The sequence below is a fragment of the Gopherus flavomarginatus genome, chromosome 5 (assembly GCF_025201925.1).
Source record: "Gopherus flavomarginatus isolate rGopFla2 chromosome 5, rGopFla2.mat.asm, whole genome shotgun sequence".
In the NCBI taxonomy this organism is placed as follows: domain Eukaryota; kingdom Metazoa; phylum Chordata; order Testudines; family Testudinidae; genus Gopherus; species Gopherus flavomarginatus.
This window is the reverse complement of record NC_066621.1, coordinates 41,184,511-41,202,724: the sequence shown is the minus strand read 5'-3', so window position 1 is coordinate 41,202,724 and position 18,214 is coordinate 41,184,511. Positions and strand designations below refer to the sequence as shown.

The 18,214-nt window shown below is 46.7% G+C and overlaps 2 protein-coding genes across 2 annotated transcripts in view; both read right to left on the bottom strand.

Annotated features, from left to right (window-relative positions):
• LOC127051022 (NACHT, LRR and PYD domains-containing protein 3-like) overlaps positions 1-18,214 on the bottom strand; it is an 86,431-nt gene that overhangs the window by 3,035 nt on the left and 65,182 nt on the right. Inside the window, exons 10-11 of the mRNA XM_050952810.1 lie at positions 14,559-14,726; positions 10,893-11,063 (exon numbers count right to left, since the gene is read on the bottom strand). The gene's annotated coding sequence lies outside the window, so the exon portion shown is untranslated. The remainder of the gene's footprint in view (positions 1-10,892; positions 11,064-14,558; positions 14,727-18,214) is intronic.
• Positions 1-18,214, bottom strand: part of LOC127051008 (NACHT, LRR and PYD domains-containing protein 3-like) — a 572,024-nt gene that overhangs the window by 488,702 nt on the left and 65,108 nt on the right. The gene's annotated exons all lie outside the window — the stretch shown is intronic.

Genomic DNA, 18,214 nt, shown 5'->3' with positions numbered 1-18,214 from the left:
AGACTGCGGTTATGAATATGTGTATTTGTGCATACAGAAAACTACCCATAACTTGTACCACAGCTTCAACTACACCTCACAACAGGACGGTGAGCATTCAAAGGGGAGAGGCAGCTCCCAAGCCAGGTATTGACATGAAACCACCTCCAAGTAACTGTCCATTGTACAGCACAGCAAGAGATTGGGAACATGGGGGAAGAGGGGTGGGGAAGGAAAAGTACTTTTAAAAAATAGGCTTGAGACTGAGGATTTTTATCCAGAACTTGGGAGGCAGTTTCAAGGCAGGAGGCTGCCCATGAACCCTGGATTCTTCCCATAGCAGAGGGAATGCTGGGAAACTGTTCAAAGACAACAGGTAACTTTTAGTAGAAATGGGAGTTTAGCAAATATGGAAGAGTAAACCCTGAGCTGCATGTTCATTTTCCATGTGCGTGTATGTTTGCTCCCCTTCACTATTTCATCTCTGATTCTGTAGTTTTACTGTTAAATAAACATTCTTTGTATTTTGCCTCAAGCATGTATCTGGTGTGCAAACTTTGTGGAGTGTATATGACAAAGTGAACTGATAAGTGCGGAGTGGGTTTCATGCCTTCAGGGGTGACAATCCAGAGGGGAACAGTCAGAGTGTCTGGTAATTACAGATTCTAGGAGCATGGATTTGTGGGGTTTGGGGGGCACTTGAGACTATAAATGCTGTTGGTATTACCCTGCAAGAAGTAATTAGGCTGATGGAAGCCATGGTGCGACTTGTGGGCTGGTTACTGGTACCAGGGACCTGAACCATAGCTGCACAGCACAAAGGCTGTCAAAGTTACAGGACAGGCAGTGACAGAACCCACTATTGGTCAGGGTGGTCCCCAATATGTCACAGTTTCATTCTCTGTTTCCTCCCCTGGATACGAGTGTGTATCTCTAAAGAGACTCTGAATTCACAAGTGCTGTCATTGCCAGCACTCAGTTTCCTTGCAGTTTAAACAAGTGAAGACCATTGCTGCTCAGAAAGAAACCCATTATCTCAGGTTGTGAGCCCCACCTTGTAAGAGTTAGGACCCTCACACTGCACAGATGCACCAACCCACTGAAAAAATCCACACTCATGGGAGACATAGCTATGCCAACCTAACTCCTCATGTAGACAGTGCGAGGCAGGGCCGGCTCCAGGGTTTTTGCCATCCCAAGCAGAAAAAAAAAAAAAAAAGAAAGCCGTGATCGCGATCTGCGGGGAGCTCTACCGCCACCACTTCAGTCTTTGGCGGCAGGTCCTTCACTCCGAGAGGGAGTGAGGGACCCGCCACTGAATTGCCACCGAAGAGCTGGACATGCCAGCCTTTCCCCGTGGCCTCCCCAAGCACCTGCTTGCTGGGCTGGTGCCTGGAGTTGGCCCTGGTGCGAGGTCAATGGAAGAATCTTTCTGTCGACCTAGCTACTGCTTCTCAGGGAAATAGATCAATCACAGCAACAGCAGAACACTTCCTGATGCTGTGGAGAGTGTCTGCACGGAAGCTCTATAGAAACACATCTGCATTTATGCCGCTGTTGCATTTTAAGTGTAGATATAGCTTAAGTCCCAGGCAGCTTTCCAACCAGCACTGCGCAGGACATAAATGTCCATTCTGGTCTGAGGCCCTTGCCAGGTGAGATCACCCAACGAGTGATTTTTTTGCAACTCACCAGTTTCATGCTTCCTCCTTAAATTCCATTGTTGTTACAAGCTATTTTGACTGTTCTTAGTTTCCCCTCCTCTCCCTGTCACACAATAGCACAGTACCTGTCCAAAATGATTTATCCCAGAGGTGACACATCAGAGAACCTCAATTACTGTAGATGACAGATTTGGGAGTTTTGCGCCCCTATTCAGCACACACACATACCACACATACACATTGATGGAGTGATGGGGGTCTCCCTCCTGTAAAATGACAAAAATCAAAAGAAAGTGTACGACCTTCTGTTTCAGCTATTAGGACCTTTAACTTACATGGTTGTTGTTTACTAGAATCATGCTACAGAATAGCATGGACAGCGCTCATACTTCCAGCAGGGTCTCTCAGGAAGTAACCAATGATGAGGGTCTTTCACCTCTTTTTCTTCTGAACAACCCAACCAGAGAAGAAGAGGGAAATTTGCTTCAGATGTTGCTGGTAACCCAACTCTCTTCCATGTGCCTTTGACCTTGCTACTTGTCATTTCATACCCACTCCACCTTAAGGACTGTTTTTGTAACTTCAGGGCCACTTACATAGTTCCTGCATTCTGGATCCTCTCACAGTGGGCAGTCCATTGTCATGCAGAATCCACAGTTCTGTTGCAGATATCTCCCAAATGAAGATAGGTGCTGGTATTTTCAGCCTGGGTCCACACCTATCCTGATCTTCATTTGGGAGATATCTGCAATAGAACTGTGGATTCTGCATGGCAACCGTCATTTGTGAGGGGACTTTCCCCAATGACCTGAGGCCTAAAGACTGCCCACTGAGAGAGGATGGGCCCCATCAACTGCATCCATAATGCAGAAACTGTGTAAGGGTAGTTGACATGAAACCCACACTTCAGAGAAACCATTGTTTGTTTAAAAATAGAGAACTAGCCAGTGCTCACACACCTTTCATTCTCTTATGCTAGTTGCTTTCTTGCCCTAAGTTAAAGAAATAAGACGAGTTTATTCAGCTAGATGCAAATTCAAAGTTTGGTCCAGTGACCCTTACCCGAGAAACACAGACAGCTTTTACATTTCTGTCAGAACAGAATCCATCTAACATCAGAGCATTACAGTTTCCCCAGGCCCAATGCCCCTCATACTACGTCTACTGCTAAGGATACACCTGGAGTCCTCCAAGCACTCAGAGAGGAGTCAAGGTGAGAGTGCAAGAGTTGAGGCTGGTGTAACTTTCCACTTCCTCCATTCTCCTCAGCATGTCGGCTCAACCAGATTAGACTCCCTTCGCTCTCACTCACACTGAGATCAATTTAACAACATGGAAACTACACCCCCTTTGATTCACTTCTGAATGTGGCTCAGTGAATCCATCTGAGTGCAAGGGTGTTGAATTGATCTCAGTAGCCCTCCCATTACTTGAACTTATGCATCTTTACGCCTTCTCTGGCTCCTCGGCCAGCTCAGATCAGCTCAGACTCCCTTACACAATTGGGGAGTAGGTGAAAATGGGTCTAGAGGCGTCCCCATCTAAGGAATTCTGAGTGTGAAGACTGACTAAGGGCAGCAGAGCCACACAGCCTTCCATAGTGGGATAACTGTAATATCCTCTTTGTGCTTCTGCCAGGACCCATGATCTTTGTCATTTTCACTCTGTTGATCACACTCGGAGAAAATGCTTTAAACCTGTGTGCCGTGTATAATGGGGGATGGGAAGTGCTAGTACATGGTACAGGCTCTTTACTCCTCCCTCCACACACATAAGTCTGAACCTAGGTCATTGATTAGTAATTTCGTTTCTTTACATAAAGAATTTCTCCATGGTAGCAACAGGATTGTGTATCTCGGTGCTAGGACCAAGGTTCTACCCCACTTGCTTCCTATGCTGCCTCTTCACCTTGCTCTCAATAATACAGTAACTCCTCACTTAACCTTGTCCCAGTCAACATTGTTAAGCTATTAGAGAACGTTTGTTTAAAGTTGTGCAATGCTCCCTTATAATGTCATTTGGCTGCATGCTTTGTCCACTTCTTGCAGGATTCTCTGGAAGAGCAGCCCCTCCTCATGGGGATTAGAACCAGGGGAGCCATCATCTCCCCCTCATGAGCCCCCTAAATCCCCTGTAAGGTATGTGGCTTGGCAGCTGCAAAGCAACAGTTAGGTGGCCTTCCCCTCACTGCCCTACTGTTCCTGCCCTGCCCTGCCCTCTGCCTTGAAGTTGCTCCCAGGAGCCTCCTGCTTTCTGGGCAGGGCCATCCTTAGGCATAGGCAGAATAGGCAACGGCGTAGGGCCTCACACTGCCTGGGGGCGCCACTCTGCAGGCAGCCCAGACAGTGTAGAAGCAGGGCTGCTGGGTCCTAGAGAGAGCCGAATGCAGCACAGTCTGAGGGACGGGATTGGCTGCTGGGGTCTCTGGGAAGGGGAGGAGGTGGGGGTTGGGAAAGGAGCTCACCTGTGAGTGTGACTCTGTCCCCCCGGCTGAGGTCAGGTGAGGCTGTGGCTCTGGAACCAGTATCCTTTGTTGTCTCCCATAACATCCATTCTTCTCCCCCCTGCCCCACGGAGCACCCCCTCCTTTCTCCCTCCTCCCCAGGAGCACCCCTCTCTCTCTCCTCCCTCCCCTCCGTCAGGGCTGGGTTGGGTGAAGTGCTGGGGGGGAGGCAAGGCTGGCTGCTTGCTGAGGAATGAAAGTGAAAGTAACTCACTTCCTCGGCAGGCAGCCAGAATTGGAATGTCACACAGGGCTTGGCTGGGGTTAGCCAGATGTGTGAAAAATCGGGATTGGGGTAGGGTGAGCAGATATCCCTATTTTATAGGGACAGTCCCAATTTTTGGGTCTTTTTCTTATATAGGCTCCTTTTACCCCCCCACTCCCCTCCCCATCCCTGTCCTGATTTTACACACTTTCTGTCTGGTCACTCTAGGTGGGGGTAATTGGTGCCTATATAAGACAAATATCGGGACTGGCCCTATAAAATCAGGACATCTGGATCTGGCCACCCTAGCTGAGGAGCGCCTCTCCCCCGGGCTGGCAGCTGCCAGCTATCCATCTCATCCCGGGGGGAGCTGCATAGGGCAGGATGAGCTGCTGTGGCTCCATGAGTGCCCTGTCCCTGAGATCAGATGCTGTGCTAACTTCACCATGGTCCATAAGGCTGGTGGTGGTGCCCATTGGCGTGTGATTGGACCTGAGGGCTTGCTGCTGCTGTTGCCACTCTGCACCCCAAGAGGTGGATTTTGAGGTCCTGCAGTTTTCCACCTATCTCCTCCTCTACTGCAGCTGTTGGACCAGCGGGCTGGGGGATGAGCCAAGCATGAAAGCAGTACTGTGTTGCCATTTAGATTGTCATTTAACAACTTTGTTTGCCAAAAATTCTTGCTAACAATCCTGAATCCAATTTCAATATTATTTTTTAAAAAAAATCAATATCTTAGCCAAAAACAGAAAATTAAGTTGTTGACAATTATTAGTGACAGGTTTGGTTCGAGGCAGGGAGTGGGCCAGTTTTCATCAGAGAAACAAAAAATGTTGACTGACTTTCCTATAGCCTGTTACTCCTGATAAGAGCCCTCCAACAACTGTAATATGCTCATCTCCTTACTAGTGTATAAAGCAGGGGTCAGCAACCTACGGCACACGTGTCAAAGGTGGCAGGTGAGCTGATTTTTGATGGTATGCAGCAGCAGGCTGAGCGGCTCAGCCCATCACTGCTCTGGGGTTCCGGCTGCTGCCCTATTGCCAACTGGGATACCAGCCATCGGCCCCACTCAGCAGCTGCTGCTGGCCTGGGGACCCCCAAGGAACCCCAGGCTGGCAGTGGGCTGAGCAGGCCAGCTGAACCACTCAACCTGCTGTCAGCCTGGGGTTCCATTCACGCAGCCGGCAGCAGGCTGAGTGGGCTGGTGGCGGGCTGAGCAGGGCCGATGGGGGGTTGAGTGGCTCAGTCTGCTGCCAGTCTGGGGTGTCAGCAGCACTCAGCCTACTGCTACTCCAGGGTTCCGGCTGCCGGCCCCTTGCCAGTCAGGAGCTCAGCCGCCAGCCCCACTCTGCCTCCTGCCAGCCTGGGTGAGCAGAATCCCAGGCTGGTAGTGGGCTGAGGGGGGATTGGCGGCCGGGATCCTGGCTGGCAGGAGTTGGTGGTCAGAACCCCAGACCAGCTGCGGGCTGAGCAGGGCCTGGGATCCTTGTCTAGGGTTCCAGCCACCAGCCCACTGACGGTTTGGGGTTTCATTTACTCAGCTGGCAGTGGCCTGAGCAGGACCGGTGGCCAAGACTTCAGATAATAACAATAGTTTATTTATATAATATAGACATAGAGAGAAACCTTCTACAAACATTAAAATGTCTTACTGGCATGAGAAACCTTAAATTACAGTGAACTTGGCACACCACTTCTGAAAGGTTGCCGACCCGACCCCTGGTATAGAGTGACCATATGTTGTACTAAGATTCTTCTGCTTTTTTTTTTCCCTGTGAGTCAATATAACTTTTGCCAGCCCAGCAGTTGGGCATCCAATGTTTTACATTTTCACAATGTTTTCTCCAATTTTCATAAAGTAAATACATAGTTAATATGAGTTAAAAAGGCCAGGGACACTTCTTTGTGAAGAATCTGTACAGCAGATCATGCCCATAGACGATCCAGAAAAGAAATTTGAGGTTGAATTTTTTAATGTTGTGATGGATAAAGCAGTATCTGCTGTTGATGAAAGGTTTAATACCTTGCAAGTACACCATGAACAGTTTGGATTTTTGTATGACATAACTAAATTCAACGAAATAGGAAAACAAGAGCAACTAATGACAAAGTGCAAGAACCTAGAGAGCCTCCTGAAGCACGGTGATAGCTTTGATTTAAATGGACTTGAACTGTATGAAGAATTGAGTACACTGTCATCAATGTTGCCACATGCAAAATCGGTGATGGACATTGTACAGTTTATTCATACCCGCAAACTTGTTGACATATATCCTAATGTGTACATTGCCACTCGTATTCTACTGACAATTCCTTTAACAGTAGCATCAGGAGAACGGAGTTTCTCAAAACTAAAGCTCATTAAAAACTATCTCCGCTCTACAATGAGTCAGGAACGCTTAACTGGTCTTGCTATTCTTGCAGTCGAACAAGACACGACTTTGTCTTTGTCATACGATGACATTATTACTGATTTTGCAGCCAAAAAAGCCAGAAAGATTGCTTTTAATTAAAAACAAATCTTTGTTTCAATACCTCTTCATATAACTTTCCAATAAAATTTTGATAAATTAAAAAAAAAATTTGCATCATTCTGTCATCAGAATTTTTTCTATAGTGCTGCTTCTTTAGTGCTAGTCCATCAGCATTACAGTGTGCTTAATTAAGTTAAACTGGTTTTAATAACGTGAATGTGGCAAGTTTTCCAATACTGTAAGCTTATGTTTGTGTTGCTAAGAGCAGATCAGGCACAGGGGCACCAGTTTAATAATCTCGCCTAGGGCACCATAAATCCTAAGGCCGGCCCTGTTTCTGGGGGTGGGGAGGAGGCATGCTGATATCAGGATGCTCCCCTGCTCCTACCCCCTGCTCTGTACCCCTCGCCACAAAGCAGAGGAGGTGGACAGGGCTCTGGGACAGGAGGAGGAAGCTTGCTGGAAGCAGCAGCTTCCTGTCTGAATTTGCTGATCTGCAGAGTACTTGTAGTGGAGTCAGCCTACTTAACGGGGCAATGCACGTGTCTCTCTCTCACTCTTGCACGCATCCCCCAGCACTTTTGAAAGTCAGCACGTATGCAGTGGTGCATGTGCTGTCAGGAGAAGGGAGGGGTGCGCTCCAGCTGGATAGCTTGGGCTCATCATCATGTTCAGTTTTTGCAGGGAAGTGTTTCCAGCCACTGCCCTGCATCTATTGTGTTTCCTTCCTCGTGCCTAAGTCCATGCTGCCTTGCACAGTGTGAGGCTACATTAATAACAGTGTGTTAACCCTTGAGGGCTCAGCTGAGTAGCAGCAAGGTATTCCCTGGGAAATATTCCATCCTCTCACTCCATCACCTCATCCAAGCTTCACAAGCATTCATGGCTATGTACAGTATTAAACTGTTTGCTCAAAATTGTTTAAAACTTTTGCATTGTGTATATAATGTCTTTAGTCTGTTGAAAAAAAATTCCCTAGAACCTAACCCCCCACATTTACATGAATTCTTATGCGAAAATTGGATTCACTTAACATCATTTTGCATAAAGTCACATTTTTCAGGAACATAACTACAACGTTAAGTGAGGAGTTACTGCAGAGTCTTTGAATGGTTGTGCTGGTGCCGTATATTTGGCCTGAAGCTGCATGTATGAGCAGCTGAGGAGGTGAAGTTCTTCCAGGTAACATTTATTTTATTTGCTCAATTATTTTTTTTTACTGATGATTCTGGAGAAGGGTGGTGTGTTTTCCATCCCAGCCTTTTGGGGAAGTGGGAGACACTGGACATGGCAGCCATGTTATTTCTCTGTCAAGCACCAAGGAAGAGACTTCGGTTCATAGCAATTCAGGAGTAATTAATCTACAAAGGTAAAATTTTAAATTGTAACTAATTGTGAAAGCTGCCCTTGTTGTGTCTCTGGAGTGAACCTGTTATTGTCTCACAGAACCCAAATGTGGTATGAGTGTGGTACCTAAGACAGGGGAAAGGGCTGGAAGAGAGTGGCATGAGTGAGAGAGAGAGATACAGTTGGTTACCCCACATCTATTTGTAAATTGGGTCAAATTTAGTGAATCATTTTGTCCAAATAAAAAGTCTGTGTGTGGCGGGGGGGGAGACTCAAAGAAGTTGAATCAATTCATTTTGTAATATTTGACTCAAAACAATACTTTTTTTCGATTTTTTTACTGGGGGGATGGAGGGGGCGGCATTTTTTGGCTTAGCCTCCAAACTGAAAAATAATTTATTCAGTCAGCTCCAACAGTGGAAGTTTTGGAAACACATCATTGGCCCCAAATCACACAGAACTGACATCCATTCACTCACATTCCTCATCTCCCCTCCCCCTCCCCCATTTTCTTTTCTTTCCCATTCACTATTGGCAAGGAACCAGACTTTACCACATCCTCATTGCACTGTGGATTTGAACACTGATCTTAAGTGGCACTTAACCTCTTTCTCTGGGATTTTTAGTCAACTAAAGAGCTCCGTAATCACTTATAGCTGCCTGGCATTATTGCTGAACAATGAATTGGACCTGCAGAGCTAAATGGACTTTCCAGTGCTACCAACATCTGAGAGAGCCGCTGCTGCCTGGAGAGATGGGCTGGCTGAGAAAGAAGGTGAAGGACCAAGTACCTGGGCTGCTCCCATGGACAGCCGCCAGCTAATGACTGTTCTTGCTGAACTGATTTTCCTTTTGTCCTGTCTAGTTGTCAGGCTTTGTCCCAGGGTTAATTCTTGTAATAGTGGTAAAGGATTTTAATGAAGGAGGGTTATTCTAATCAAACTGTAAAAATCTGTTAGGGCAGGTCTGTGCCGCTGCAGAGCTTAAGTGAAGATGCTTCTATGCCAAAGAGAGAGTGCTGGGAGAGGCAGTAGCTCTATTGAAGGGAGAAGCTCTCCTGTCAACATAGGACTGTTGTCATAAACAAATAGCTAAGGGTTAATGTCTCTTACACCTGGAAAGAAGTAACCTGAAACACCTGACCAGAGGACCAATCAGGAAACAAGACTTTTTCAAATCTGGGTGGAGGGAAGTTTGTGTGGGAGTCCTTTGTTCTGGTCTTGTATCTGTCCCTCTCGGCTATGGGAAGGATTTCTGTCTCTTGCTTTCTAATCTTCTGTTTCCCAGTTGTAAGTACAAAAGATCAGATAGTGATTTATATGGTTTTTTTTGTATTTACATGAGTGTAGTTGCTGGAATGTGTTAAATTGTATTCTTTTTGAATAAGGCTGTTTATTCATATTTCTTTTAAGCAATTGACCCTGTATTTGTCACCTTGATACAGAGAGACTATTTTTATGTATTTTTTCTTTCTTTTTATATAAAGCTTTCTTTTTAAGACCTGTTGGAGTTTTTCTTTAGTGGGGAACTCCAGGGAATTGAGTCTGTGCTCACCAGGGAATTGGTGGGAGGAAGAAGTCAGGGGGAAATCTGTGTGTGTTAGATTTACTAGCCTGACTTTGCATACCCTCTGGGTGAAGAGGGAAGTACTTCTGTTTCCAGGACTGGAAATAGAGAGGGTGGAATCCCTCTGTTTAGATTCACTGAGCTTGCTTCTGTGTATCTCTCCAGGAACACCTGGAGGGGGGAAGGGAAAATGTTTATTTCCCTTTGTTGTGAGATTCAAGGGATTTGGGTCTTGGGGTCCCCAGGGAAGGTTTTTGGGGGGACCAGAGTGCCCCAAAATACTCTAATTTTTTGGGTGGTGGCAGATTTTTTTGGGTGGTGGCAGATTTACCAGGTCCAAGCTGGTAACTAAGCTTGGAGGTTTTCATGCTAACCCCCACATTTTGGACGCTAAGGTCCAAATCTGGGACTAGGTTATGACAACTGTCTACTGGGGAGAGGAAGGGTGAAGGGGAGGAGTTAGACCAGTATAACTAGTTTGCTCAGGTTGTGGATTTTTCACAGCCCTGAGCAATGTCATTATGCAGATATTGATTTGTAGTGCAGACCTGGCCTTATAAATGATGTTTTCATTCACACTTAGGGCATGTCTACATTTACCTCTGGAGCGACTGATCCAGCGGGGGTTGATTTATCACGTCTAGTGAAGACACAATAAATTGACCACCGAGCGCTCTCCCGTTGACTCCAGTACTCCACCAGAGTGAGAAGCATATGCGGAGTCGATGGGGGAGCGTCAGCAGTTGACCTACCACAGTAAAGACACTGCACTAAGTAGTTCTAAGTATGTTGATTTCAGCTACACTATTCTGTAGCTGAAGTTGTGTAACTTAGACCAACTTTGCTCACCCCTCCACCCCGCAGTGTAGACCAGGCCTTAGTCAGTAAAATAAAGAGAGCAGAGTAAAATTCACTGCAGTTCACTGCAATTACAGAACGTGAAGAGTCATTATGTGATCCAACTTCTTAACCAGTAAAGCATAATAAACCTGCATTACAATGAGTCTATTTACCACTTTTTGGGAGATAGTAGATGTTTTTCAAAGGTTGTTGGTAAACTCAGAGCAGGGCTGTGATCCTAGCAGAAAGAGCTAAAATCACAATAGTACAAGGTTCACAACACAAACTAAAGGAAACCAGCAGTTACCTACTTTATTTTCTGCAGTTTGCAGTTGGGATGTTCCAGTCCCTCACACAGCAGCTGCACACCTAAATCTCTCAGTTTGTTATACCCCAGCGCCAGCACTGTCAGGTTCTGACTGGTTCTGAGAACAGAGGAGAGATCCCCACAACAAGCAGCTGTCAGAACACAACCCCACAACCTGCAGGACACACAAACACAGAGAGGAAAATGATCATTTGTTTCTCCCTAATTTTATGAGATTCTCTTATTGTCTATCTACAGGTCAGTGTCTGTCTAGGAAGAGATATGAGGTATCAAACAATTACAGCCCTTACTCAATGGGGATCACATCCTGAAATAAGTCTTTCCCAAACCACCTCTTAATGGCCTTCAAACAACCCCTTAACCTCACTATGTTCATCATCAGACGTAAACTCCCCACATACCAGGACCCACCAACTCAAAGAGGCACCAGATGCTACTATAACGACAGATGTAAAACCTGCAGACATATCTCCACTGCTACAATGCTCAATACTTCCCACAACACACCTTTCAAGATCCATGGGTCCTCTATGTGCCTATCACAGCATGTGGTGTACCTCATCCAGTGCACTAAATGCCCCAACAACTAATGTCTGCTTTTACTCATATAATCACTACACTCTCAAAAGAACTCTCACAGAAAAATGATAAAAGACAAAAGCCCTATACCATCAATGGGTTAATATATTTCACAAAATGATCACTCCACATCTAACTTCTCAGTCCTTGTCCTCAAAAGAAATCTGCACAATACTTTATAAAGATGAGTCTGGGAGCTTAAATTCATCACTTTTCTAGACACTAGAAAAACATGGTCTTAATAAAGACACTGGATTTATGGCTTATTACAACACTCTGTAACCTGCTAATCCCCAGTGACAGAAAAGGTGTTAATGAGCCTCTTCATCTTGAATGGTCTTAGTATACATGTTAACTGCTGATGCTAAACAATCTGTTTCATCTTATGTTTAGCTGTGACTTAGGCTATGCCTAAGCTGGCAATTGAGTGAACTTTTGACATTTACTGGTGCGAAACCCGCCCCCCCCCAAAAGTAAAGTTTTTCCACAGGAAGTGGCCATGTAAACAGCGTGTTGTCAACACAAGCGCTTTCCTGTCAACAACACGAACGCTGCTCATTGTGGGTGGAAGTATTTTGTTGTAAAAAGTACCGACAAACTGTGGTTACACTGGTCAACTTTTAGTGACACAGCCATGTTGACACAGCAAGGTCACTAAAAACTGTGTAGTGTACACAAAGCTGCTAGCCCTGAAGAAGAGGTCTGTGTATCAGTGGTGCCCGACCTTATTATAGAGGAAGGCCACATAAACCTAAGCACAGCCTGAAAGAGGGAATCTCAGCTGGGAGCCAACAGCCCAAGGCTTAGCCCTTGGGAGGCTGAGGCAGCCTCAGCCACTGGCCACTCACGAACTGAGGCTCAGATTTGTCAACCACTGCTGCAGCTGAAGGAGCCTCAGAGGCAGCTGACAAGCCTGAGCCCCAGCCAGTAGCCTGTGGGTCACATATACTGCTCTGGTGGGCCGTTTGTGACCTGCAGGCCATAGGTTGAGCACCCCTAGTGTAGCTCAAAAACTTGTCTCTTTCACCAACACAAGTTGGTCCAATAAATAGTATTACCTCACCCACCTTGTCTCTTTAGGAAGGGACTGTTTATTCAGACAAGATCAGTCATAGGGCTCTAAGAGGAGGTTGTGGGATTATCAACAAAGTGGATTCCTGTCCATGTGCCCCTGCTCTGTCAATTACAGGGGTTTCCAAGGGAACGTTCAGTTGAGCTGAAGGGAGGGGAGCAGAGTTTGGGTATTTGTAATGGGCTGCAGAATCCTAACAACAGACACTGAAGAACAGTTCAAACTTTTTCCCAGCCCTGGTACTCTGGTTCCTTTCTGCTTAGGCAAATGAAATCTAAAGCTTCTATATCAGCTCCCCTGCCTCCCCCAAACCATTCTCCAGTGTCATGATGTGGGAGCCAAAACCCTTCCAAAGTGAAAGCCAGGGTACATAGCATTTCTTTCAGTCTCACACCCAGCAATGCATAGAATATTATAGGCCTTGGGTGTCTGCCTTGAAAGAGAAGTAGAAATCTATTGAAATAGCAAAGGGAAGAGCCGGTCAGGGCCAGACTGTGGGCAGCTTCCATGCTCCAGCTAGCTACTAAGTTGCAGTCAGGAGATGGGTATCAGGGTCAGGATTGGGCTGCTCATAGAGTATCAGGCAGTCAGAGTCCGGCAGTTTCAGGCAGCAGGCAAACAGCACAGTTGGGGTCAAGCCAGGTCAAGATATCAGGAAGTGAGGGTCAGGCACCAGGTTATAGGCAGCAAGCAAACAGCAGAGTTGGGGACAAACTAGGATCAGAAGCTGGAGTTTAGGGTCTACAACAAGCAAGGTCTGGAGTAGAAGCAAGAATACCATCTACACTGTTCCTCAGACATCTCCCCATGATGGCTTCCTGGTTTAAATACTAATATCAGCCAATCAGTGGCCCATGAGGGGCTGCCAGTCACAGACAGCTATGCAGTACTTCCTGCAAAGCCTAGCTTCTCAGGCCATGTCTATACAGTGAAGAAAACCCCACGGCTAGCCTTGGTCAGCTGAGTCAGGCTTGCAGGGTTCCAACTCTAGGGCTGAAAACCTCTGTGGGCTGGAAGTGAACCCCGTACTCTAGGACCCTGCAGGGATGGATTGGTCCCAGCATTCATGCTGCAGCCTGAGCATGAATGTCTTATTGAAGATTATGTCATGTGAGGAAACCTTCAGGAATTCATCCAACCAAAATTGGCAACCCTACAATGCAATTAAACATCCCTGCAGCATGAGCCCAGCAAACCTTAGTCAGCTGAAATGGGCCAGTCAGAGGTTTTTAATTGCAGTGTAGATATAACCACAGAATCCCCCAGCAGAAATCTAACCTAGCCTTCTATTGGTGATATGTGAGCAACAGTGGCCCAGAACCCCCAAGTTCTAGTTTTGGAAGTTCTTACAGAACCATCACTATCCCCAAAGGGTTTAGTTTTTTTATGGTGAGTCCAATAATGGCACCTGCTCTCACCTGCCCTGTTTGCAAGTATAAAGACACACACCCACGTTCCCATAAGGCTTCACTTTAAAGGGTATTTTTCCAAACCGGGGGTGTGATCGGCTGTGATCAGCTTCCTTCAACCCCAACTCTGGGAACTTCAAAGACAGGACCCATGTGGCTGGGGCTGATTGGATAGTTCAGCTCAGATGAGGAAATTGAGAGCCTCTTTTCCTTTAATTAATTTCAAATTAATATTTCAAGGTGTCAAAAGTCATTCAAACAATCTATAAAGCAGGCAGTTAGCTGAAAGGGCTATTTCAAAACAAATGCATTTTATTAAGAATTGGTTTTTTTGGGGGGGAAATAAAAACATTGATTTACCAAATACCAATGGGCAGCAGATTGAGCTGCTGGTGTGGGCCTCACTTTACTTAAAATTTTCCATTTTTCAGGTTGGAGCATGTTGTGAGCCATTGACACAAGTGCTAGAGAGACCCTGAACTCTCAGCTTCTCCATGTCACTGCAGGGAGCAGATGACAGACACTAATCACACACCCTGTCAAGTGCTTTAGGTAAGGACCCCTGAACACACAGCCAAATGTTACTTACTCCAGTCTCTGCAGTTTGCAGTCAGGGTGCTTCAGTCCCTCGCACAGCACCTGCACTCCGGAATCTCCCAGATGATCAATACCCAGCTCCAGCTCTATCAGGCTCCCACTGATGATAACAGCAGCGAGATCCTCACAGCAAGCCCCTGTGAGAAGGAAATTCTTCAGCCTGCAGGAGAGAAAAAGGCAAAGAAGAGCAATCCTGATGTGAAAGGGACTCCTCACAGCTGTTCTGACAGGTGGCCTCCCCACCATCCCTCACTACCTGACCAATCAGCATTGAGAATGGCCCACAATTCCTACCCCAGGCCCTGTCCCAAATCCCCCCCTTGGCCAATGAGAAACCAGTGTTGGGTGTGACATCCTGCCTAAGCCCCACTGCTTGCATTTCACCCTTGACCAATTTCTGTACCAAGAATGAATGAGACATTTCAAGCCCCTTCACTCTTCTCTGTCAGTGTTTTAGGTTAACTGCACCTTTGGCCCTTTCTGTGTTCTGCTCAAGGAAAACTACTCAGGCCTCTAGCTGTCACCTCTCTCTAGGCAGGGACCCACATCCCGTTCCCTTCTGACCAGGTGTGTAGGCTGTGGCAAAAAGCTGGCAGTTGCATTCTGATTATCCCCAGAATGTCTAAGTGCAGTCCCTGGGCTTTGCTTTCTCTCCAAAGCCTATGACTGTGACCTACCAGTGACCAACCGGCTCTCTCAAAGCAGATTTAAGGGCAAAAACAAAGAGAAAACAAAAAAATTAACAGGATCTAAATGGTTTACGAGTAGCCGCTCCCACCCCTCATCAGTCCTATAGAGACCCAGGCAGGTTCCAGTTTTCCAACCCTTCAGCAGGATGGGGTCTTGCTTTGGATAAAAGGTTACATCTATTTGTTGTATCAAAAAGAAGATCCCCCTGTCGAGATAAACTCAGCCTTTTATTCTAAACTCTTATTTTGTCTCCCAGGCTCCTGAAAACAGATAACGCTAGTCACTGCCCCTTTCCCTGGGAAGTCAAGCCCCAAAAGGCTGGGTAGCTGTATAATCAGCTTTCTAATTTTGCATTCTTCACCCCTAGTGATTTCAGACTTCAGAGAGAGTTCTCCAAGTAAGCTGGCAAACCAGGGCTTCCGACAGCAGCCCAGAAACATGCTGCAGGGAGGGGAGACTCCAGCTTGCTTGGCCAGCCAGGCCCTGGCCAGGAGTGGAGGAGGCAGGCTGCTGCTGCCTCCTGAGCCATGATCATTCTCAGACAGCCACCACGCTGCACAGAGACAGCAACCCAGAGCTGCAACCCCCCTGCCCGTCCACACCCTGCCTGGGTCTGGCTGCTGGGGAAAGGGGCTGAGTAAGCCAGAAACATGCCGGGGGAGCACAGTGGAAGGACAGACATAGCCCTGTTAGGATATAGATATTCAGGCCTGTCTGTAAAGGCCTATACTTTAAGAATTTAGGTGTATTCTTATCACTTAGCTAGAAAGAATCAAAATCACTGTCTGCGTAAGGGCCTTTTCTTACTGTGACAGTCTGAGGCCTGGTTCTTAGGCTAAGGCCTTCAGCTAAGCAGCAGAGGCCAGCCATAAACTGGGAAGTATATGGTCACATCCTCACATTCCAAACAAGTCACATTGAAATAAGGTGCTATTGGGCTGTTAGAAATACAATCTTGTCCTGATATTCCTATCACCTCCAGAGAAAGGGGAGAGCCTAGAAGATGTAAAAGGAAACTTAGTTTGACAGCATCCTGTCTGACAAGAACTCACTTATCAATAGCTGGGATGTGAAATCCTTGTTTCTGTATTGTTCTATCACTGTCATCTCAACTTCCCTATTGTTTGTCTGAATAATCTCCGTCTGGTTCTGTGATTGTTTCTGGCTGCAGTATAATTAATTTTGCAGGGTGTAAACCAATTAAGGTGGTGAGATATAATTGGTTAAATAACCACGTTACAGTATGTTAGGATGGTTAGTTAAATTTCAGTAAAATGATTGGTTAAGGTATAGCTAAGCAGAACTCAAGTTTTACTAGATAGTCTGCAGTCAATCAGGAAGTAAGGGGGGAATGGGAACAGGGAATGAGAGTGGGAGAATTGGAATCATGTTTCACTAAGGGGGGAAGAATGGGAACAGGGAATGGGAACAGGAACACAGGCAAGGCTCTGAGGTGTCAGAATTGGGAAGAGGGACACTGAGGAAGGAAACTGGAATCATGCTTCCTGGAAGTTCACCCCAATAAACATTGAATTGTTTGCACCTTTGGACTTCTGTCTATTGCTGCTCTCTGTTCATGCGAGAAGGACCAGGGAAGTGAAAAGGTGAAGGAATAAGCCCACTAATACTGCCCTTCCTGTGCAAGTAATTCTGTAGGGTGGGGTGAGTGCCATGGCCCCAGACTGGGCACAGGATGGGGGTCACTGGGGAAGGTGCAGGAGCAGGGTCCCTGGGATCTGCTTAGATGGAAGTAGAGGCATTGCCTGCCCTCTCCCCCTGCTGATGAATCCGCAAGGATGTAGGATCTCTGGGGAGACATTGTGGTGTGTCTCTCTCTGGCTTGGTGGCACATGCCGGTGGGATTGGCTGCCCTGGAGACAGGTGGGAATGGAGGCTCCTCCAAGTCCAAGAGGCGACAGAAGGGATGCTCATGTGCCTCCCCACTTTACATTGTGAGGTGTTGTGAGCCACTAACACATCAACTGTTTTCAGTGGTGCTGGAACACTTTCCACAGTGGGGGTGCTGAAAGCCAGTGGTCCCCAATTACCTCAACCTCCCTAGCTGGGAGTGGAGCTGAGACTCTGGGAGGAGGGATGCAGACAGTGGTATAAGGGGGGCCTGACTGGGAGAAGTGGACGCAGAACTGCAGCCAGGACCCAGGAGTGGAGCCCCAGGCGCGGGTCCTGCAGCCAATACTCAGTGGCGGGGTCAGGAGCAGAGAGCCCCTGGACTGGCAGCTGGGGCCAGTCCTCACAATATACCTGCAGGGAGATGACATCTGACACCATCTGCACCCCCTGCCGAGTTCTTTACAGAAAGAAAACCTGTAAATACTCACCCCAATTTCTGCACTTTGCAGTTTGGATGCTTCAGTTCCTTGCACAGTAGCTGCACTCCTGAGTCTCTAAGGAGGTTCCCCCGCAGCTCCAACTTGGTCAGAGTGTGGTTGATACTGAAAACAGAGGAGAGATCCTGGCAACAAGTGACTGTGAGTCGGCAACCCATCAACCTGCAGGAGACAGACGAACAGAGAGGGAAATTAGCACTTCTGTCTGTCCTGTGCCCTCCATGGGCTCCCTAGGATTTCTAGAAAGGTAACTGTATTCTGGGAATAAAAATCACAAAGATGTAGTAGTGGCTGAAGATGACCACATGCCAGTGTGTGAATTTCAAACCACATCCAGCTGCAGCTTTCATTAATCCTGTGTTCCACATATGAATGTTATTCTAACACAAAAGTCCCACATTCCATCCCCTAAGCAGAAATACTTCTGCTAATAAAGAAACATTATTAAAGGAGGGACCAGAGAATGGGAAAGAAAGGGGGAAAAGCCTCTCACTGGAAAATAATGAAACTGCTCCTGCACTCAAAGCTATTCTTTTCTTTCATAGATGGCAGGAGCCTGTTCTCTCTTGCTGCCTCATTTCCACTTTGGATGCAGCAAACAAGCTGCCAT